We start from the raw sequence: 24,470 nt of genomic DNA on the forward strand, positions 1-24,470 counted from the left end.
TTCCTACACTGGCTCCTCTACCCCTCCTCACACTCACCAGTCATGTTCGGGCTATGGGGAGGCACTGGCTAGTATCAGAGCCAGATTTACAGATACATACTGTATATGAACCCGAGGGTTCATGTGAGCATTATACAAAGGCGCAGCAGTATATAGTGCTGTAAATTTTGTGAGTTTTGATCAGGGATGTGCGGAAAAGGTAGACAGGGGAGGCAGTGCCTCACCTACCATACACTTTTTACTCCAGAGTTTTGACTATAAAAATTATAAGAATAAAACAAAGAAGATATTTATAATATGTTCTACAAATCTTTCTTATAAATTTATATTAAAACCTGTGATGTATACCTAAGTATGACAGGAGAGGCTCTGTCTCACCTGACCGCACATCACTGATTTGTACATAGGCTCTATGAGTAAATGGAGCCATTACTAGCCTGCATCATTCAAGTGCTGTTTGTAGTATATGCAGTGCAGTCAATATTTATCTTACCCTACCAGTACTTTCCCTAAGATTGGCTGCCTGTGGGTCCCTTCAGCTGTCACTCCCCCAGCTCTTCACCCTAGAGCTGTCCTTGTTGGCCAGTGGGGAACCTCTGTATAGCTGTAAAGCTGAAGTATAGGAAACTCCAGTGGGGTGGAGTTTCCTATACTTTAGCTTTCTTCTTAATCACTGTCTACCATAGAGCCAACGCAGATACTGACTGGATGGCAACCCGCGCCTACTATCCCGGGGAGATCTTTTCTGCGCATGCGCAGATCACTGGGAAAATGACTGCCACCATTTTCCCAGTGAGTGTTTGCTGCTCTACAGCGCCGGTCCGGCACTGCGGAGCAGCACTTCAGGAATCGGCGGAGAGGTAAGTATAATTACCTACGGGTGCAGGGGTTGTGGTGTGGGCCCCCCTGGACCCAGGGGCCCATGTGCCCCGCACTCCCTGCACCCATTATAGATACGCCCCTGAACAAATGCATAGGTTATATTTCAAAGAAATAAAAAAGCCACATGTTTCAGATATTCAGTACTATTTAAATCATAATTCTCCTTTTTTCATGTATAAAGGGGGCACTACCACCGACAAATATAAATATACCATAATCCAAAAGGGAAGAAAATAATTGTAATGTGCGGTGTACACCTACCAAATATTAAAACATAACTTTTATTGTTATATACATATAAAAATATATATTTCTTAAACACATAACATTAATATAGTTTTTCACATTGATCAGTGATCTATCGGGACCATCAATGATCAGAACATCATGACCTTGTGACTATAGCAGCTGAGGGGTGATATATTTACATTTCTCCGGTGGTTGTTCCTCCCTGCAGCCATCAGATGGTGGCTGCTGCCAGGCTCCCTGATCAGCAGTGATTGGCTGCACAGCAGACACTGGGGGGAGGGTGTAAGGATGCAGAGAGGTCAGGAGGTCCCTTTGATTGGCGGCTGCTGGAAGATTATCTTCTATCTGCCGCCAAGTGGGCATTTCTGACTGGTCGCTTTGTTTGTGACCATATCACAGAACGCACAGACTGACGTGGTCGCATTATGTGACAAGCAAGTAGTTAAGCAGAGCTTCCCAAATGCGGTCCTCAAGGCTCCCCAACAGTTCAGGTTTTAGAGATATTCATGTTTGAGCACAGGTGGTTAAATCAAATTGACTGAGGTACTAATAGTCACCTGTAGTCAAGCATGGACATCCTTAAAACCTGGACTGTTAGATTGTCTTTACTGTTGAGGACCAAGTTTAGGAACCTCAGAGTTAAAGGGTAGTCTCAGAAGCACCAAACAGCTGAAATCTGCAATTATTTAAAGATGATTACAGCCCCCCCCTCATCCACTCAGCTTTATTCATCTCACTTACATACAGATAATGCAAGGACACTGCAAAGCAATATTCAGATTTCAGAATGACATTATTGTACTATAATATACACTTATCATACTAGAGACAGGAAAGCCTTGCACAGCTTGGAAACCAGTGACATCACATGGTCTTGATACAAGTAATTATGCTGGAACAATCTTCCACTTTTTAAATTTATACCAGAATTCCCACATTTTCCAACATACAGGTGAGCTCTTCTCTGAGCTGGTCACATGATCACATTTGCTAACATACAGGTGAGCTCTTCCCTGAGCTGATCACATGATCACAGTTTTTGCATCATTTATAATACAAAGAAATACAACTTACCTGATGTATCCATTACTTAGCAGAGCCGGGTAATGTCTAAGATACAGCTACACAGTAACTAATTATATAGATATAATGTGGTATATGATGTGTGATTGAACATTCTGCTCTTCCTGTGTGGTCTAACCAGACTAGATGAACATTTCACTTAGAGATATTAAGGAAACACACTCAATGGTCAGTAATGGTAAAGAGACCGTCAGTGCTTTAATAACACAAAACAAGAACCTCATCTCACTAGTGGCCTATATAAGGATCAGATGGGGCTGGTAAGTTATGCGTTTAGAGAGATGAGCAACTGCAATCATTCTTTGGCTTGAGCTTTAATACAGTAATTACCTGAAATAGTGACACTGACACAGTTTGTCACTATTATCAAAGTAGTATAATTGCCATAGGGAATCAGAAACCTGAGGTAAATGAAGTATCCGTATACACACAATAACATGGCTGCCCTCTTGGTGTACAGCACTTACCCATAACAATGTTAATTTGTTTTTAGACAGTCCTGATTCCCTATGGACAACAATGACGCTGCCTACTGGTTTGGGACATGATCATAGCTACATGGTGATATGACTGGGCTGAATCTGGCATAGTTTGGTTGTCTTAGGGCATTAGCAATATTATTTTATGCACAAAAGTGACATGGTCGGATCTGTCTGCCCATGAAATAGGGCATTTCAGGGTGAGAACTGAATGGTAGCACAGCGACCGCACCGTAACCTGACTTGTGTAAGTCATGGGAGTGATTTAGGCGTGAATCGAAAGCGCTGCATGATATGTGCATTTATATGTAAAAGGGGACCAAAGGATGGCGGTACAGGCATGGAAAGAAGATAAACCCAGTAGACAGGTCTCTTGCACCTAGCATGACGCTGGTGCAAGTGGAGACACTAATGATGATAATTGCGGATGCCGGTGTAAAATCAATGGGTGGCAGCGGTTTCTATTTGCACAGGCTCAATCCCCACACTAGTTAAATGGATACGTGCATTAGTAAAACAGGATTTGTCAGCTGCCTGCAGCCTCCAAAGGTAAATGCAGGGAAGGGGGGGGGGTTCAGTTGCCTGTTAACCCACCTCCCCAGCCCACACCATGACCACAGTTGAAATACTATATAATTAATTTAATTTACTAGTGCTGCATGTTCTCCTCAGTATCACAAATTAGCACCACCTGTTGGTCTTTTAACATGTGTCAGCCAGTAATAAATACACCTGTGTACCAACTAGGCCATCTGGAAAACATGCACTGTTAGAGTTGCACTGCTATATATCATCTATAGGCTTAAATATTAATACTGTTATAGGTTCTTCTGCTGCTCCCCCAGACTCCCAGACTTCCTCCCATGACTCGGAATGTTGCCCACATGTGAAATAAAAACATTCAGCTCAGGCAGGATGGCCCTACTGCGGCATCTAATGGCTTACTGTGATCACTGGTCCTGTGTATGCTGAAATGATGGCACACAATATACTTTGTATGACGTATAATAAAGCTGGTACTAATTATGCCCTCTTCATGGACTGGTCATTCTTGCTCTAAAATCAAGCATTTGAAAACCCCCCTCTAGAAATACTGTGTTTGCCCCTGGCCTCTTTACAGTCATCCTATGTCCTCCTACTGAGTTTGTCTCCTGCCTGTGCCTGTGCTCTGGGTTTGAGCACTGACTATGGTTGCTCAGCTCAGATTACTAAACCTATCTTCCACTGCCCTCCCATTCAAACTCTATACAACTGCTGTAAGTATAAAGGGAAGAAATCAATTGCTTCAGGCAATGTAGGTAACTTTGTGAGTTAAGCTATAAATGTAGAAAAACCTAACTGTATGATCCAACTGTGTAACCTGTTTCCCTACATTATATTTAATACATACTGTATAAGAAGCTATTATACCTAGAGTATGTGCGCATTGTACTCTGCAGCTTTTCCTATTTTCCACATACAGTATTCATATTTTATTTCTGGCTTCCTGGCCGGCAGAAAACTGTCACCTCCAGACCTCTTCCTCCTCTGTCTGACATTGTTAATCAACCATGTAACATAAGTAGCAGGGTTGTTTGCTGGAAGACACATTTAGCAGATATGAGAAGATTGAAATTGTGGTTCTTATTCAGATTTGGACATAAAGGAACTGCAACCAACTCTGAATAAGGAGCAAAGTGACTCCCTCCTTTCTAGTGATGCTTAGATGTGAGTACAAAATATGCTAAAAACACAGGACCTGATGCAGATTCCCGATGTTTGAGAATCTGCGCCATTACAGGACCTATATACTGTGTATCAAAAAATTCTATAATTTATACTGTGTATCAAAAAAATGTTGCACAGAAAGAAAAGAGGGAATGTAAAATCTTGGATAATTTAATTCACAGCGAGTTCAAACCAAACTCCACGTTTTTTTCCAGCCTATATCAAAGGTCCTCACATAGAGACATTTCAAAAATTGGTAGAAAATTACATAATGAATATCACAGGAAAAAAAAAATATATATAACCTTACGAAATATGAGAAACAAGCCCTTAAAGAATTGAAAAATGATGAATATAATATATTGAAACCAGCAGACAAAGGAGGGGGTCATGAACTTAGCAAGTTTTGAACTTCCATTTCATATTGTGTTATCAGATAACATCACCTATAAACAACTTGAAAGAGATCCTACAATAAGATATCAACAAGAACTGAAACAATTATTAGATGAAAGTCTAGAAATAGGAATATTGACAAAAAAAAAGAGTTCAAATTTCTCTACATAGAACATCCAAAAATACCCACTTTTTACCAGCTCCCAAAATTACACAAAGACCCAATTAAACATCCAGGCCACCCCATTGTGTCAGGAATAGGCTCATTGTTTTCCAATTTATCAAAATATTTAGATTCTTATTTACAAAGCCTGATACAACAAAAAAGCTATCTAAAAGATACCTTGCACATACCAAAGTATCTAGAAAAAATGAAGTGGGAAGAGAACTATATCCTGTATGAGTGACGTTAAGTCACTATACACATGTATAGCCCATGATAAAGGATGTGAGGCAACCAGGTTCTTTTTAACAAACCATTCTGAACTACCAAATGCACAAATCAATTTCTTAATGGCTTGCATAGAGTACATTTTAACTCATAACTATTTCTGGAACAAAGGAATTTTCTACAACCAGACGAAAGGAACAGCAATGGGTTGTTCCTTCGCACCCAGTTATGCAAATTTATTTGTGGCTAGATGAGTGGAGAAAAATATCTGGAGGAACAACCCATTTGAAAACCATATCATCTGTTGGAGAAGATACATAGATAACCTTCTATTCATTTGGAATAGCCCTGAGGATACTTTGCAGGAGTTCTTCAAATATATGGACACTAACACGTTTGGACTAGAGTTTACTTCCATAGCAAGTAAAGAAATGGTCATATACTTGGATTTAGAAATATTCACATGGGAAAACAGAATAAACATAAGGAATCATATAAAGAAAGTGAGTGGAAACAATATGCTTCCTCAAACAAGCAACCACCACAAGCAGTGGCTTCAGAATATCCCAGGGGGACAGTTTAGAAGACTGAGACGAAACTGTACCCAGAGGGAAAATTTCCTGGAACAAAGCCAACAGATGAAGAGCATATTTACTCAAAGAGGATATGATGAAATCATAACGGAAAAAGAAATAGAAAAAATAACAAATATAGATAGGAAAAAAACTGATAGAATACAAAGAAAAAAAAAATAAAAAAGATTTCAATACAACATTCATTACCCAATATAATAGCCAACACTATCTAATTGAAAACATCTTGAAAAAACACTGGCATATACTACAGCTGGATATTGAACTGAAACCTGTCATACAAGAAAAACCAATAATCATATACAAAAAGGCGAGGAATTTAAAACAAGAATTAGTAAAGCTTCATCAAACCTGATCAACTAAACAAAGAGAAAGGAAATAAGGGTTGCTACTATTGTCTTAAATGCAAAGTCTGCAAAATTACAAACAAAACTACAACAAAACCAACTACTAAATTCATATCAAATGTCACAAAAAAAGAATATCAAATTAAAAATATAATTACATGTGAAATGGAAGGCATCATACACATGATAGAATATACATGTGGATATCAATATATCAGACAAACTAAAAGGAAATCAAAAGCGAGAATCACTGAGCACATATACAACATTAAAAGAGGATTACAGACACACAGTGTATCAAAACATTTTTTAGACTGTCATGAAAAAATACTAAAGAAATGAATTTTGTAGGAATACAAAAAATTACAAACAATTGGGAGAGGTGGAAATATTGTAGAAGCTCTAAAAAGAAAGGAGACAGAATGGATCTATATTATGCAAGCTCTTCATCCAAAAGGATTAAATATTGATATAGAAATTAATACATTCCTCTAAATCACTTCATTATAAATAAATATAATAAAACCTGTATTAAATTCATAACAAAATTATTAACTTTGGAAGATAAAGTATTATATTATTAATTTCATTCTAAAGTAATTTTTATATTTTAGCGCAATACCTATTTTTTACTATTTTTCTATGTATATTTTTGGTAATTATCAGAATATTCTGAATGATCAGGGCAAAAATGACATGTGGTTACCACTATTTTAACCAGGAAGTTACATCACTTCCCATTTTTTAATCAATCAATTAAATAAAGTTTTAAACCCTATGAAAAGCAGCTATGCAGGCAGCACTTTTTCCTTGAAAAAGGGCAGACAGCCTAAAACGCGTTGGAGCAGACATGCGGCGCAGCTACACGAACACCGCAGCTTCACCCTTTAAGCAGTCACCGCGATCCTCATTTTCACCTGAGGTACAACAGCGGAGAAAAAGCATATGGAGAAGGGAACCAGCCGACGCTGTGCGCTACATCTCTGGAAGGTAGGCAGCAATAGGGACAGACAGATTAGAGTCCTTACCATTCCGGAGAGGCACGCTATTGGCATAGCATAGGAACCCCGTATAAGACTCATGAACTGCCTAGATCGACAAAAGAGGCTATAAACATAAACTAACATAATTACTTTTCATTTTTTAGGTGTTGCGCAACATATGTTTCTTTTTCTTGCATAGTTACATTATCTAATACATTGTACTAATTACATTATATATTGTTTGTGCTCTATAACCATATCATTATAAGGCAAATTTCTATGTAGTAAATCTCTGGACCCTAAATCTCGTTAATTTGCTGACAGGAGTTAAACAGAGACTATCATTGCCAGCTTAAGTACAAACCTGTTGGAAGGATATAGGCAGCATAACAAGAGCGAGAGAGGCTGCAGACATATCACCGCAGACCCCCAAACTGGCAACACAGTAACGATTTACACCATCGACCAAATATAGTTTATAGGAGAGAGGAAGCAGCGTTAGATATTTACCCACATCAGGAGGACTGCAGAACCACTATTCATAATCGCAGCTATATAAATATTGCAAGGGAACTGTGACAGGTATAACTCCACTGCAGTGTTAGGAGAAAACACGTTATTACCCTTTCATGAGCTCCAAAGCTGTCTGTAATTGAGGTATATCCATATAATAAAACGAGAGTCAGGACACAGTGACCTCATCGTTCAGGCAAAGTATACTTTATTACAGTTTGCAGTACTGCTAAGTTTGAACATTAGTAAAACAACTAATAACCCGGGCACCATTGATCACATTGCGCAACCCTAAGACAATTACTTGCATGCAGTAATACTAGGTAATTGACTGTGCACAAAGCCAACGTTGAGCAGTGTGTTATATTTGCAACTGATGCATTGTGATTATTATTTGATGTGTCAAAAATATGTGCTAACCCATTTACTCTACAGTCTGAAGAGGGTACAGGTTGAACGTTGTTCCTGCGTTCCAGGTTAATAAAAATGACTTCAGGACCAGAGAGTGTATTTACTATTGCCCTATGTATGCATCCTACTGTATTTTACATTGTTGGTCTGTCACTTCTTGTACAAATTTGCTCCTTTGTGAGATTGTTAATTAGAATAAATTCACTCTGTTGTTCAAACGCGAGTTGGAAAAACCTATTACCTGAATCTTTACTGCAACTAATCCGGAGTGGTTAAAAGGACTAGGAGTCAGCCTGACCTGGTAAGGATGCACCACATTACACAAAATTGGGACTTGGTGTATTACAATTGCAATGCCATACGCCCTTTAGCATGTAAGCTCTTACGAGCAGGGCCCTCTATCCTCTTGTGCTTCTCCTTACTCTACTTCCATCTACTTCTTACTTCCGGCTAGGGCACCTAACACTTGGTTACTTTGCTTTGTTGCTTATCTGGGTGTCATGGTCGCTGATGTAGCAATGTATATTATCCATGTCTTTTTCCTGTATTGCATTGTACTTTATTTGTACTGTAAGTCACTGGTCAACTTATTTGTTTATGTACTTTGTAAGGCGCTGCGGAACAATTGTGGCGCCATATAAATAAATGCTAATAATAATAATAAATACGCAGCCTAACATAAGGACGCCCACCTTAGCTTACACACATCCGTAATACTTAGCAGGACTGCAAAACCATCGGTAACATCGAGTACCATCGCAGCCTCATGCACACTTGCACAAGGTCTGATCTTACTCAAGTTGCTTATGGCAAATGGCTAATTTTTGCACACCTCTGTAACAGGTGAGGGATGCAGAGCCCACAGAGGAAATGCAATTGTGGGGGCTCCTGAAGTTCGGTGCCACAAAGCTGAATAGGAGTGGTTGGCCGCCAGGGTGGCAGAAGGAAAGAAGAATAACTTCCACGGTCACCTCATCTGAGTGATTCCTCTTTCCTTCTGGCACAGTAAAAAGGGCAGGGGTATAATTTTGGGATATGTTCAATATCCCAGCACAGGGGATGCCGGGACTTAGAATGCAGGTGCCAAAATCCCGAAACCTGTCAGAATCTTGGTGCCATCATCCCGGAAGGTAAGTAGTGATGTTAGGGGGAGGGTTAGGGGTTAGGTTTAGGCACTAGGGGGAGGGTTAGGTTTAGAGTGCAGGGCGGGGAAGGTTAGGTTTAGGTACCGTGAAGGAAGGTGTCGGTATCCTAATCCTGTCGGGATACCGGTGTCGAGATTTTGACTGCCGGCATCCCGTACCCAATCCATAATTTTACATATATACAAATAGACAGGAGGGAGGACACAGAGATGGGAGAGTGAGAGGCAGAGATGTGGAAGAGAGAGGTACTGTATATGGGGAGAGAAAGATAAAAAGTAGAGCGAGAAGTACAGATGTGTCCACAAACACCTTTCCTAAAATCTAGCCATATGCCTTTAAATCTGCGAATTAGCCACACCATGTGATTCTTCTTCAAATTTGGTAATTTAATCTGCCACTTTATACAAATAGTTTTGCAGTTGCTACTCATCGTGGTGCATCTTAGCCGTGACGGCATCTCGTGTCAAATGAAGCAAAAAAGGAAAGGTGTATGAGGACACATCTGTATATAGGGAGAGATAGAGATTGGGAAGAGAGAGCAGTATATAGGGAGAGGAGATAGAGATGAGGAAAGAGAGGTATATAGGGAGAGGTATATGGGGAAAAGAGGAATATAGGGAGAGAGGTATATGGGGAAGAGAGGTATATGGGGAGAGAGAGGTATATGGGGATAGAGAAAATGCAAAGAAGGTAACTGGCACAACAACTGCAGGCAATAAAATTGAAAAGGATTCCTTATATACCTTTACAAACAATTTTAAACAAAAAGAGTTCTAAACAGCTGCTGTTGATAGTTCAAAAAAAGGATGGAGGAAGGAATAGTCTCTTCCTTTCTCAATAAGTAATATCTTTCAGAGTCAATAAATTGTGATTTTCTTTCTCCCTTTTGTCCTTCAGAAAACCTTGACTTTTCCTTTCCTCAAAGGGAACAATAAAGGATATATAATGTAACTCCGTGAGATAAGTAAATTAAAAACAAGCTTTTATTAGACTCACATGGTTACAGAAATAAACAGACATATAGCATCGCCAAGTGGACACAATATGGGGATTCACATGGATATTGGTACCAGAAGTTAGAAGTGATGCAAAGATGGGGGTTCCGGACACCAACCCAATCCTTGGACAGTCCTTCAATCTATAGGTCCACAAGTCCACGTCCCTTCCACTCTCTCACCAGGCTTAACGCGTTTCGGATTTAATAATCCTTCCTGCATGTGTAATCGCAGTTGCGATCGGTAGTGAAACAGGACCTGAGTATCTTTATTTATGTATTGTATCACACACATTGTTTGACATATAGGGGACTATTTACTAAGCAGTTTTAGGAGACAGAGTGAAAAGTGATAAGGTACCAGCCAATCAGCTCATAACTGTCATCTCACTGGCTGTGTTTGAAAAATGACAGCTTATCACTTTTCACTCTGTCTCCTAACACTGCTTAGTAAATAGACCCCATGGTCTTATAGGTCCTACCAGCGCCATCTTATATCCAGAGTGTTGTCTTTATTTTGTCAATAACTGACAGTCTGCTGCTGTTTATGCGTGGAGAGGGGGGTGTCGATATCCCCTGATTCCCAGAATGGAGGCGAAGTCCTGCTGTCATGAGGGGGGGGGGGGGTGGAGAGGCTAGGATCTCATCAGCTGACAGAGATTTCCTGGCCTCTTCAACCCATCTACGGTGGCCGGCTTGCATAAACCCATGCAGTGGTGTCACAAGGAGGGTGCGGGCCGCACCCATGTGTCACCCGCCGAAGAGTGATACCAAGGTGCAGACTGACACTCCCCCACAGTGACAGGAGCCGGGTGCTGCACTATAGTATTAAGTGCAGCCCCCAGCTCCTGACAGTGTGAGAGAGCCGGCACTGCAACACAAGGCAGTCAGCAAGCACCCCCCCAGTAAAGAACGGGACCACCTTTTCGGGGCGTGCACGGCTTCGGCGTGCTCACAACGTCCCTCCCCGCACCGGGTGACACCGCAGGGAGGGACGCCACTGAACCCATGGTCACTCAGCTGGCTGAAGGGATCGCCAATGATCCAATGCTGCATCCTTGGACGTTGCTTGGATCGGTAATGTTTGTAGAACTCGTGACGCCTCTTGTTGCATTACCATATTTACAGCTATCGCAGCTGCTAACATGTTAGCAGCTAAGATAGCACATCTGTCTGCAGCTATATGACCTCCTCTGTTCTGCAGCAATTTCTGAAACTCGGGTGATTTTGTAGGAGTGTGGGTAGGTCTGTAAGGTTATACTGCCTCTTTTGAATTTGATCTGCTTGCTGTTCAGTCGCAGGTTGTAGAGCTCTGTTTTTTTATTGCTTATGTATCTTTTTATTCTTTACCTCTCTATCCTACCTTCATATTTTACCTCTTTTCTCTTTTCCTCTCTATTCTGCCTTTCTCTGTTGCTCCTCTACATGTCTCGCCCCCAGCGTACCTGTTCTGTCTGGCTGATGCTGCTGGGCTGGGGCTCATGTCCTCCCCGTTAGTGTCACTGTCCCCCACTCCCCTTGTCACTGCCCAGCGGCCACGCTGGTCCTCCCGATGCTCCAGGGAGGCAGGCACGGCTGGTGCTTTAACTCGGCGCCGGTTCTTGTCGCCCCGGCTGAGTCCTGCTCTGGGGATCTAATCGGCCGGGGGACCAAGCGCACACATGGGAGAGTGAGTTGGGAGCCTGTCATGGCTCACTCCATAGCGGTGGGGGGTGGGGCCAGTGGCCATCTTCTCTCTCTGGGGGAGGGTCCAGAGGCCATCTTCCCGGTCTGGGGGGGAGATCAAGTGCAGCAAGGTCTGCTTGCTGTCATGGGGTCCCCCATGGCAGCCTCTGCCCCCCCCTCTGGTAGTGCTAATTTAGATGCAGCTGGCCATGCTGGTGCTGCGGCCCTGGATACTGGGGCTATTGCAAGGCTGCTGGTGGCAGTGGTGGGTGCTCTTACACTCCTGCTGTCTCCGCAGTCTGGAGGTGCGGGGTTGTCTGATGCATCCTCATCTGTGCCTGCGGCATACAATATGCGGATGCAGATAGGTCCATTCCTACAGCAGTTAGGCCTCTCCCTCCCAGCCCTGTCTACTTCGGCTGTTTCCTTTGCCCCAGTAGTGGATACAGGTAATGTCACGGCCGATGTGAATTCACTTGATTCTGCCTCTGTATCTTCTGTTTCAGCTAACAGTGTGGTCGACGCTCCCTTCGTCACCCCTCATGCTCTCATTGTCACCCCAGCTACCTCGGGAACCCCTGGGGTTGGCATCGTCGCAGATTCTGGTCTCCGGAACGTGGTCAGTGTGCCTTCTGGTGAGTGCAATAGTTCCTCTGATGTTAGTTCTTCTTGCAGTTCTTCATCCTCTTCTGACAATAGTTCTCGCAGGTCTCGGCACAGGCGATCTAGGCGATCGCGGCGGTGTCATGCACGGAGGCATCGTCATTCTAGTGATAGGTCCTCAGGGAGTAGTACTAGCGTGGAGAGTGGGGCTGGTCTGTCTGATGTAGTGCACTGCATTAGCATGTAGTGAAACGCATTTGCAAGAGTCGCTATGTGGACTCACTGCGAAAGCCAAAAAGGAGTCTGCTGCGAAAAAGAAAGGAGGCATTGGGGTGGAGGCTTACAAGTCCTATACCAATTGGCTCTCCGGTTTTTGTGTTTTTTCTGCCTGCTACTTGAAGATTAGACTGTCCGAATACCTTAATGATATTCGTTATCTCCACTTGATACATGGTCTTTTCCTGTCGTCTCAGGATTCGGCCTGGCGTCAATATGATGAAGAGTTTAGCAGAAAACAGGAGAGGGTAGTCAATTTAGATCTGGGTTGTAAGGATGTCGAAGTTTGGAAGGAGGTTTCTCGACCTGCCCGGGGAGCGTCTGAACCGACCCAGGGTTGTCAGGTGCAGTCTGCGTACCCATTGCCCACGAGGACACCTGGCACTCCTCAGGCAAAGGAGAAGTGCTTCGTCTTCAATTTCGGCAACTGCACGATGGCTGGCTTTTGTCGCTTTCATCACATCTGTATCCGTTGCAACGCAGCTCACCCCAGTAAGGATTGCCCCAGAAACAGCGGAGGATCCCCAACAGCTGTTCCAGTGCCTGCCCCCAAGCGCATTGCCTCTGGACCCTCTAGGTAAAGTGATATCCCCAATACATTTGGATGCCATGTCCAGGTGGCTTGAATGGTATCCTTTACGGGGTGATGCCAAATTTTTGCGTAGTGGGTTTGCTGAGGGGTTTCGCCTTCTGGTTTCTGGGCCGGTGAGTTCAGGGTTTCCCTGGAATCTCCATTCTGCCTGTGATCTTCCTCAAATTGTTAAGGATAAGGTGATGACGGAGGTTGGTCTGGGGTGCATGATTGGGCCTTATGACGAGCCTCTGGTGCTCGGCCTGTTTCTTTCCCCTGTGGGAGTTGTACCCATGAAAACCCCGGGTAGTTACCGGCTTATATAGCACTTGTCCCACCCCTCCGGAAAATCAGTCAATGATGTCATTGCGGATAAAGTATGTTGCGTAGGCTATCAGTCCTCTGATGTGGCTCTTGATCTTGTTTGTGCTTCCAGTACAGGCTCGCTTTTGGCCTTCAGCTCTTCACCGATGCTACCGACTCATCTGGGTTTGGGGCCTTATTGAATGGGTCTTGGTGCTTCTCTGAATGGCCGGAGGAGTGGGTGCGGTCAGGCTTGACCACAAACTTGCTCCTCCTTGAACTCTTTCCCATCATTGTGGCTCTTGAACTGTGGGGTCTGCGGTTGCGTGACCGGTCTGTGGTGTTCTGGTTGTGATAACCTTGGAGTTGTGCAGGTGATCAACAACCAATGATCCTCGTGTCTTCTGGTGCTGCGGCTCTTAGCCTGCTTGGTGCTGGGTGCTTTACAGATGAACATTAATTTTACTGTCCATCACGTGCCTGGGGTTGACAATTCTATTTCTGACGCGCTGTCCAGACTGGATTGGGTTAGGTTCATGGCCTTGGCCCCTTCAGCTGCTTTGCTGGGTGACCCTTGTCCATCATTGTTGGTAGATTATTGAGACGGCATGGAGGATCTTGCACGTCGATCCGTGGCCCCTCGAACCTTGACTGCATATCAAGCTTCGTGGCACCAGTGGGAATCGTTTTTCAGGGTCGGAGATCAGCAGGTTCTTCGCAGCGTGCCCTCATGCTGGATTTCGTGTTGAGTCTGTTACTTTTTGCAATTGGCAGGGCATAAAGATTTCACTAAGGGTTTTTAGATTCAAAAAGCCCTCAGAGGATGGTCATGCGCACGCCCAATGGTGGATGATCGTTGATGTTCCTTTGGTCCTGAGCTATTATTACGGTTCATGGATTGTTTGCAAGTTGTTTGTTCATCCCCTTTCAAAACATCTCTCTTCCAGCTCGCTTTTGCAATGGCCTTCCATGGGGCATTTCGCATCAGCGAGTTGGTTGCACATTCTCGTTCCGCTCCCCCCCCGCTGCTGCGTTCTCACATTGTCCTTCGTGACTCCATGCTCTGCCAGATTCGATAATCTAAGATCAATCAGATGGGCAGGGGTCGCTGGGTGTCCCTGCAATCCTATCTGAAGGAGGGGATTTGTCCAGTACGCCTAGCTTCCCAGTATATTGGTTGCCACCCCAAACTTAAGGGGGCATGGCTTATGCATTTAGATGGTTCCCCTCTAACTAAATTTCAATTTTGATCGGTTTTCAATCATTGCATCCGGCACTTAGGGCTTTCCACCTCGGAGTTCAGTACCCATTCCTTTCGAATTGGCGCAGAAACTTTTGCATCTTCTTCAGGTTTTTCCTCACAAGAGATACAGGGCCTCATTCAGAGGTGGTCGGAGGATGCAAGCGGTCACTCAGAAACTGGGCGGCCGCTTGCATCCTGACCGCCCGCCTCTGTTTCGGTCATTAGGCTGTGGGTTTACACCCACAGCTCTAACGACCGCTAGGGTGATGGTCACGATGGTCTCGGGCTTACAACGAGACCCTAGGGTAGGGTCTCACTTGTCGTAAGCCCGGAGAGCTTCTGGCTCTGTCTGAGCTGGAAGCTCTCCACTGACATCACTAGTGATGTCAGTGGGGCCTCCCCCAAACGGCAGGCGTTCCCATAGGAATGCCTCCGTTTGGGCTGCCACCCCCCCGGCACGCCTTCCAAATGGGGCGAGCTGTAAATCAACATCGACAGCTCGCCCCCTTTGGAAAGAGACCCGCTATCGGTCGTAGCGGGTCTCACGCATGCGCACGAAGGAGCTGGCTCCCTCATGCGCATGCGCACTTGACAAACATCGAGGCGGCCGTGCGGTCGTAGACCGTACGGCCGCCTCTGAATGAAGGCCACAGTCCCTGGGAAGGTGGAAGTCCAACGCCTTTAGAAGATACGTTCTTGTGGAATCTTGATGTACTGTTTGTTGTAGGCTTGAGTGCTTCGGCCAACTCGTCACCTTTTAGGTGGGGGTCTCTAGGGATTTTGCCCTGCTTTGGACAATGATTGGCATATATACAAATTATGTGAATATGCAGTACTAAATGAAAAGATCCAGCAGGTTTACCTCGGGTCAAGCCATCCTTCCCCCTTTACCCCATCACCTCCCTCTGCAATAACATTATAGTCACAGTACTCATGTATTTTTCTGTGTATTGCAGGTGATTTCCAGGATTCTAAGCCCATTTGGTTTGTCGGACACTCTTTTATATTTTGGGTGGGTCAATCCTGCTTCGCTTCAGATGCTTCTGTTTTCCCTCATTGGGATAGCGTTAGGTGGTTGGGTCGTACAGGTATGTGTTGGGAGGCATTATTGCCCTGTCTATGGACGACAGCAGAGGCCTTTGGTTCTCCTATAGCCTTAGTGATTTACCTGGGAGGGAATGATTTGTACCAGCAGACGTCTCTTGAATCGTGGCACACTATTGTACGTGATTTGAATGGGTTGCTTGGACTTTGGCCGGATTGTGTGATAGTATGGTCCGACAGTATTGCTAGGGTTTCCTTGAGATGTAGGTACAGTGTTGTGGGGATGGACAAGGCCAGTAAGAGAGTGAATAAATGGGTGGCCAGGAGAGTTTTGGAAATGGGAGGTTTGGTGGTGCACCACCCTTTAATTAGGGTACAAGATGCCCATCTATTTTGCAGGGATGGGGTTCACCTCATGGAGGAGGGGCAATTTTTATTTCTCAAGAGTATTTGTTCAGTGTTGGGAGGTTTAGGGAGTTAGGTTGTACGGTGGCGGGCATGTTTCCATCATTGGGAACATGTGTGGCAGGAAAGAATGGCAGTCTATATAAAGCATCCATCTTGCTGCTGTATGAGCAGTGTGCCCCCCTTAAATGCACTTGTTAGGCTGATTTTACCCTACTGGGGTCAGCAACACCTATCGTCGGAGTGGGCTAAAATAGTGCATTGGGATGGGGGCTGGATACCGTCTCACTTGCCAGAGAGGGATATCGGCCCTTGCAAGTTTTTATATCACTCTTACACTTGAATTGGGATAGTGGCCCTTTCAGTGAGTGTTTTACGTCCTTGCCTAAGTCAAGTGGGGCGTCAGGTGACTTTCCTTTCTTTCCTATTCCACCATACTCTGATTGTAAAATAAATAAAGCTGACCATTCATTTTTTATCACATATACTTGGTCTGTCTCTTTATTTTAGTTAAGTTTTGGTTAATAAGTTTATGGTTGCACACATTATCTGCCGATAGAAAGTTTATTCAGCCAGCATATAACAATTCTGTCTTATACAATGGAATCACTCTGCCAGTATATTAGATACAGTAACCAGCTGCTAAGACGACAGTTAGTCGAAAAGATAATTTAATTATTGTTTTAATTTCTAGCTTTTGATTTTCTTATTCATCGTACTGTTTATAAAATCTAAAGAATATACAGAAAGATTAATAGGTTATTTTTAAAAAAATTAAATGTTAAGACTTAATATTGTATATATAAAATATTTCATAGATGGGTTCATTGTGAAGAAAATAATATCACTGATAAATAATTTAAAAATTGCAATTTGGGATTTATGGTGTAATATTCACAGAAACCCATAAAAAGGTTTATAAAAGTTGAAATGTAAAGTGAGTTGCATTTTGGCTAAGACAACTCTGCTAATTTACTGTACGTTAATTTGTATATAAGAATTTAAACTCCTGTTTTGTGAGCAAAGTAGTTTAAGTTCCTGAACAAATGTCTAAGTCTGAGGTTTCTACTAATAATATAAATGGTAATATTACCTGCTATTCTCAATGGTAATACAAGGTAAGTATATAATATCCACAAGTCCATCTTTGGAAAAAGAGCAATTAATAATAATAAAGTTTTGATTTGCAGTTCTTTAATCTGATATTTAATTATTTTACATACAGTATAAGGTTTCCAAGCTTAAAATCAGTAAAATGTGCAGTTATTATCATCCTATAGGAACATAAATCAGCGGTCAGATATTTATCTTCAGTCTGAAATTACACACCGAGTTTCCTTGCACTATAGTGTCAGATCATCACAGCTTTCCCCTGACATGTATATCCGTAAGTAGAATCACAGTTCTCAGTATAATAACGACCTTTATCCACGACCGCACACGTTCCTGAGTTCCCGTTCAGCTGGAACCTGTGTATACAATATAAGACAAATGGTGATGTCACAACACCAATGAGCTGGAGGATTAAACAATCAGATATTATAATATGATCTACTAGTTGAGCTGGAAAACACAGAAGTTCAGGAACATGGATATAGGATAAAAGGTCAACGTTATAACAAGATTATGTATAACATCAGAGTCACTTACAGGCTGGTGTTATGTTGCCGGCCATTTACCCATCTCCACCCATCTTTCACATGGGAAAGTCCTATCCAAAACGTCTCACCGACCTGTTGTGTGATAATTCTGTGTATAATCCCCTGTAACAAAGTGGCAGCATAAATCATAGTAACAACAGATTAAAAAAATGTATCTAAATTGACAATTGGAACAAAGAGGATATCAATCTGAGTACAGTAGCCATACCTGCTGCCCCTGGTCCACTATGACTAGTAGGTGTCCTCCCATCATCTCACACTGCACCTGGCTCTGATTCCATGTCCTCTGTGTAACATGTGAGTAGTAATAACAGTTGTCTCCGTACAGCAACCAGTTATTAGGACACAGTACACACCCTGAAATACATGTTTACAATTATATATATAATATCAAGAAAGATGTACAGGGGATGTTCCATAGTGCATAAAACAACTTTTTTAATATTCCCAACATAAAATCAACAATCAGCCACCTGGTATTACAATTGGAAATACTCAAAGAGGTGCACTAATTCCAACACCTGCTGTACCCAGATCTACAGTATATATATATAAGGGGTTGGGTATGAGATCTCGGTGGTCGGGATGCCGCTGGTCAGAATACCCACAGCAGCATCCCGTCAGTCAGAATCCCAACACCCATAAGGAAATAAGGTAAGCTCTTACGAGCAGGGCCCTCTACCGTTTTGTGCCTCTCCTTACTCTACTTTCATCTACTTCTTACTCCCCACTAGGGCACCTAACACTTGATTACTTTTCTCTGTTGCTTAGCTTTGTGTTATGGTTGCTAATGTAGCAATATTATCCATGTCCTTGTCCTGCATTGTATTGTATTGTAAGTCACTGGTCAACTTATTTATTTATGTACTATGTAAGGTGCTGCGGGAACACTTGTGGTGCCATATAAATAAATGATTATTATTATTATTATTTTTATTATTATTATTATTATTATTATTATTATTATTATTATTATTATTATCATTTATTTATATGGCTCCACAAGTGTTTCGCAGCACCTTACATAGTACATAAACAAATATGTGATACCCCAGAAAAAATGGATATAGTTATTCAATCATATAGAGCCTGTTAGTTATAAATAAATTCATTGATGTACACCATAATATATATATATATATATGTATATATATATATATGTGTTCATGTTGATATGGTAATGTAAGAGGGGCTGTAGCAATGTAATGGCACCTATAGCCCGGTGCCCTATTGTCCTGCTGGTTTCCCCCATCAGTGAGTGATGGACTTTTCTAAAACAGCCCCAGCACGGACTTCACCTTTAACTGCAGGGGAGGGACTTGTGCTGGACACTGCAGTGAGGGTAAGGAGAGGTTATAAAGAGACCTGACAGATGACAGATGGGAGGAGTGTGCCTGAGGCAGTTAAGTGGAAAGGAGCTCCTGCATTAAGTGTCCCTTACCTCAGGGACATCGGAGGTGGTGACCCGTGTTGGTCGGAGGGCAGGACAGGCACGGAGTGAGCTGCCTGAGGGGACAAGAGAGTAGGACTCATTGGAGGCTGTGTGAGAGGGTCCGCAGCCATTAGGGGAGCACAGGAACTGGAGCTGACAGAAACTGCCAGGTAGATAGAGGGAAGTAGCATCCACGGGATCGCCCTAAATCCTTCCCCCTCCAGAGTGACTGACAGCCGGGAGGGAGCCAGAGAGGAGGGGAGAGTGCTGTTCCAGGTGCTGAAGCTGTACTACAGGGAGCAGGTCTGTCAGCTAAATACACATCACAGCTCAGTATAACACGCTGCAGATATAATAGACAGTTATACAGCTGTTATATGGTCCTGTTAGTAGAAAAATCTACTGAACTGATATAGCTAAATGGCTCAAGTGAAACATTTCACCAGTAGTAGCTACATTAATGCCAACTCCTCTCCTTACCCTATCTACTAAGGAACAGAGGTTGAACAGATCCACTGATAAATAAGCTTGACCTGAGGTAAATCGAACTGTCAGGAGAGTATAACAGGATCCCTCAGTGGGTAAAACCTAACAGCTTACTGCTGATGTAATACCCCTTTGTTATATATATATATATATATATATATATATGTATATAACTTGAGAGACTGTGACAGGAAAGGGAAACTCAGATTCTAAATAATTAAAAAACTGCATCTAAAATATGGAGGATCTGACAAGATTCTGCTTGATATAAAAAGAACCGTGAGTGAGGTCTGGATATTATGCCGATGATGGGCAGAGTCAGCTACTGTACATTCAGTGACAATTAAAAGAATATCCATCCTAAGGAGTGACAGTCATCTTCAGGGACAGCATCAGTCCACCTAAACTAATCATAATCTAACCTTGTATTCAAATGTGCACCAACAAAAGGGGTATTGGCCAGATTTTGAGGGACTTGGGAGCTTACTAAGCCTTGAAACCTGTTTGTGCATAATCTGCTAATAGAGTTATTCCATTATTTGCATGTACAGCAGTTTGTAAGCATAAGACTAATCCATTTTCCCACAGTACAAGATCAGAAGCATTCCTGATTAATAAAATTCAAACCCAAAGTGTGTGAACCATTGTTAAAGGTGTTATTAGTGTACTTAATGCTATTATTAATGTATGTCTCTACTATTGGCTGTAAACTTTAAAGATTATTATTATTTGTAAATATTTGTTACAAGTTGCCGTATTATTAAATAAAACTGCAGAAAATTCATTAATTTCACTATCCAAGTCTGCGAGAGTGTAAATCCTACAACTATCTGACTGAAGAACTCTGGGTAAGCCTCTCTTGATACCAATTAATCCGGTGGGGGTGTTACAAATAAGTAACCAGCGACTTACAATACAATACAAAGCATGAGATAGATAATAAACATAGCTATATATTAGCGACCTTTACACCCACATAAGCAGTCAAGTGTTGTTTGCCCTAGTAGGGTGTAAGAGATAAATTAAAATACAGTAGGGCGAAGTACAAGAGGGTATAATAAGACTAACCCTTACCCCTAACCCTCCCTCCCCGATGCCTAAAACTATCCTCCCCCTAGTGCCTAAACCTAACCTCCCTCTCCCCGCACCCTAACACTAACCCTCCCCTTAATGTCTAACCCTAACCCAGCACCTAATCCTCCCCCTAACACCCGATACGTACCTTCATGATGTTGGTGGTCAGGATTTTGGTGCCAGTTATTCACCCGTCGGCATCCAACACGCCGGGATGCTGGCTTGGGTATGAGATCCCGATGGTTGGGAGCCAATGGTATTCAAACATATGTTTTCAATGAGCTTATATAAGGGAGGATTTATCCTCTCTTATACATTTACTATTTATATACCAGACACATCAAGGGTTTTATTTCTGCACCTCCATATACCAAACAGGTCCACATTTTTAGTTATCCTTTAACTGACGCACACACCAGCTAGCCATTGCCCTGGGAACATGGCTCTATGGACTGACTGCTGCATGTATCTCAAATCTGCTAATTTAATGCACAAATACAAGTTATTTCCATTGACAAGTTACTGATAGAGAGAGAAAATTTATTTTTTTCAATATAGAATGATACAATATTTTACATGAGCTATTTTGTAACAATCCTCTGTAGTCGCAAGTGGCTGGGTGGCAGAAAAAAATGCTGCCAGGTAAAATAACTAGAGATGTGCAGTTAAATTTTCCTGAAATATGAATACACCCAAACTAAGGGGTCCGAGTTGAATTGAGTCCTAGATCAGCAACATTTAGGGGTTCCGAGTGGGACTGTGCCCAGCTTGGGTCTGCTGTCAATTTGAAACTCAGATTTAAAACCCAAACTTGAATTTTGGATTGCATGTACACAGATCCAAATGACATGATTTCAGCAGTTTTAAGGAATCCAAAACCGAACCAAAACCGAATCCGAACCAAAACACGATGATGAATTAGAACCAAAAACAAAACAAGGGGGTCCACACACATCTCTAAAAATAATACTACCACTCGCCACTTAGAATGGTAGTATTAAATACCAGTGGCTTTTAGAGAAACAGCACTGTGAGTGGCAGAGAGAGCGGGTACTATATTGAGCCAGTTTTTTGTAACACTGGGCCTGATTCAGCAAGGATTGCAATTGCAAAGCTGCAAGCAGGCCTATACTGTAGTGTGTAGTGCAGGCCTATACTGTAGTGTGTAGTGCAGGCCTATACTGTAATGTGTAGTGCAGGCCTATACTGTAGTGTGTGGGGCACGCAGGCATATACTGTAGTGTGTAGTGCAGGCAGCATATACTGTTGTGTGTAGTGCAATCATATACTGTAGTCAGAGGCGGATTTCCCGTTAGGCAATAAAGGCACCCGCCTAGGGCCCGGTGGGTAACAGGGGGCCCATAGCCAGGGCTGTATGCAGTTGCGCTGGCTGGCTAATGAGACTCCGGCTTCTGCGCTGACAGCCTGCCGGCTGCCAGCTCTGGTGTGCAAGTTAGTCTTCGTGCTTTGTTGTGCATGAGACCTCATGACGCACCAGTGTATGATGTCATATGCACGGAAAGAGCAGCAAGGTGAATGTGACTGCTGGACGATCTAAGTCCCACCCCCCTGGGTGGATATTGCCATGATTTGCGGGTGTACAGGTAGGGGGCATGGCCTAATGCCGTGACATGCCCGCCCCTGTGAGGAACCTGATCACAATGAAGCAAGCCAAGCAGGTAATGTGTGACTGTGTGTGTACTTGCAGTCTCCCTCTCTGTCTCCCTCCTTTTGTCTCTCTCTCTCTCTCTCTCCTCTCTTTGTCTCTCTCCCCCTCTCTCTCCATAGGTAAGGGGCATAGACGTGGCTGCAGGGGACCGTGGAAATGTTATTTATAGGGGCCCCCAGAATTTAGTTGCCCAGGGGCCCCCGCAAGCATTAATCTGGCCCTGGTTGGGCAGCACTGACTGTATAGAAGATGGGGGCCTGCTCAAATATGGGGGGAGGTGGTAGGCAGTGGTAACCATCCTTTAATACTTATTTTCACACCCAGGGGCCATTAGTGACCGTTGCCTGCTACAATCAGTTTGGGACACACAGAAATTGATATATAATGTGATCACTAATGGCCCTGAGTGTAACAATAAGTATTAAGGGATGGGTGCCACTGCTTGATACAATCAGCATGGCCAGCTCGAGGGCAGTTCTTGTGCAGCGGCTGATCAGGTGCGCATTGCGGCCATCGGGATATATCTGGTAGACCACTGCTACATCCAGGCCTCCGTGTCCTACAGAATCCACGACCGCATTGCAGGCATCATGGCTGAGCCTGCCATTATACAAATTCCTGGCCTGGTCAGCCCTGGGCTCTTCTGTGTAGTTCAACTGCAGGCTGTGCGTGATCTATAGGCTGCATGATGTCATAAGTCACACTGCCACACGCTGTCCAGCCCGCGCGCGCAGAGCAGATGCAGCAAGTGACTTATTACTGAGGCTGCTGCTGCGTGCCGGTGCCACGGTGGGCTGAAGGCAAGTGAGGGACCGGATGACCAGTCACTGATCCTATGGGTCACTATGGAGCTCCTCCTACACCTTTGCCTGCAGGTGAGGTCACTCAGTCTTCTGGGAGGGGTGGGGGACAAAGAATTATGGTATGTTTTTTTTCTTCTGTGGAGACAATAAATGTATGTTTTATTTTTTTTTCCTGTGGGGGCATTAAGTATGTATGATTTGTTTTTTTTTCCTGTGGGGTAATGAATTAATGTGTTTTGTTTTTTCTGTGGAGGCAATAAATGTATGTTTTCTTTTTTTTTCCTGTGGGGTAATGAATTAATGTATATTTTGATTTTTTTCCCCTGTGGGGACAACTGTTTTTTCCTTTGGCAGACAATAGGCCTGATTCAGTACGAATTGTGATCGCAGCTCCAAAATCGCACGCAGTGCTGCTGTGTAAATATGCTAATGTCTCTAACCGCTTAGCCAGCATAGAGACACCCACTACTGCTTTCTCACATCTGTAATACCTCACAGTCCTGCATACACATCGGTAACATCGAGGAACATCGTCCCATCATGCACAATTATAGCAGCTCTGACCTGTCTCTGAAATTGCAAGTCTCATCGCATGCAGTTTGTACTCAAGATGCGTATGACGTTGCAATGGCTAACTTATGCAACAGCATTCAAACGGAAAAGGCACACCTGCATTTGTACGCCCACTACCCCATCACCACTTCCAAACGCTTACGGCCTGTGACGCATTCTGCAATGGATTCCTATGTGCGTGAATGATCACAGCGCACGTGATGTGCAGTGCATAACGATCTTTGTACGCGGTTGCAATTGTGATCCATGCTGAATCAGGCCCCGTGTGTGTTTTTTCCTGCGGCGGACAATTTGTGTTGTTTTTTTCCTGTGGCGGACAATTTGTGTTTTGTTTTTTTCCTGTGGCGGACAATTTGTGTTGTTTTTTTCCTGTGGCGGACAATATGGCTTCACTTCTCGATATTTATTTACTTGGCTTCTGTGGAATAATTTGCTAAATTAAAAACTATTTTGGTTAATAAAAGAACTAATTATGAAAATAGCTGGATT

At 43.2% G+C, this 24,470-nt stretch overlaps 1 pseudogene; it reads right to left on the minus strand.

The window, feature by feature from the left end:
- The window catches only part of LOC148514824 (uncharacterized), an 81,309-nt pseudogene that overhangs the window by 21,174 nt on the left and 35,665 nt on the right, over positions 1–24,470 (minus strand).

Source organism: Taudactylus pleione, unplaced genomic scaffold (assembly GCF_031769625.1).
Source record: "Taudactylus pleione unplaced genomic scaffold, aTauple2 ptg000258l, whole genome shotgun sequence".
NCBI lineage: Eukaryota > Metazoa > Chordata > Amphibia > Anura > Myobatrachidae > Taudactylus > Taudactylus pleione.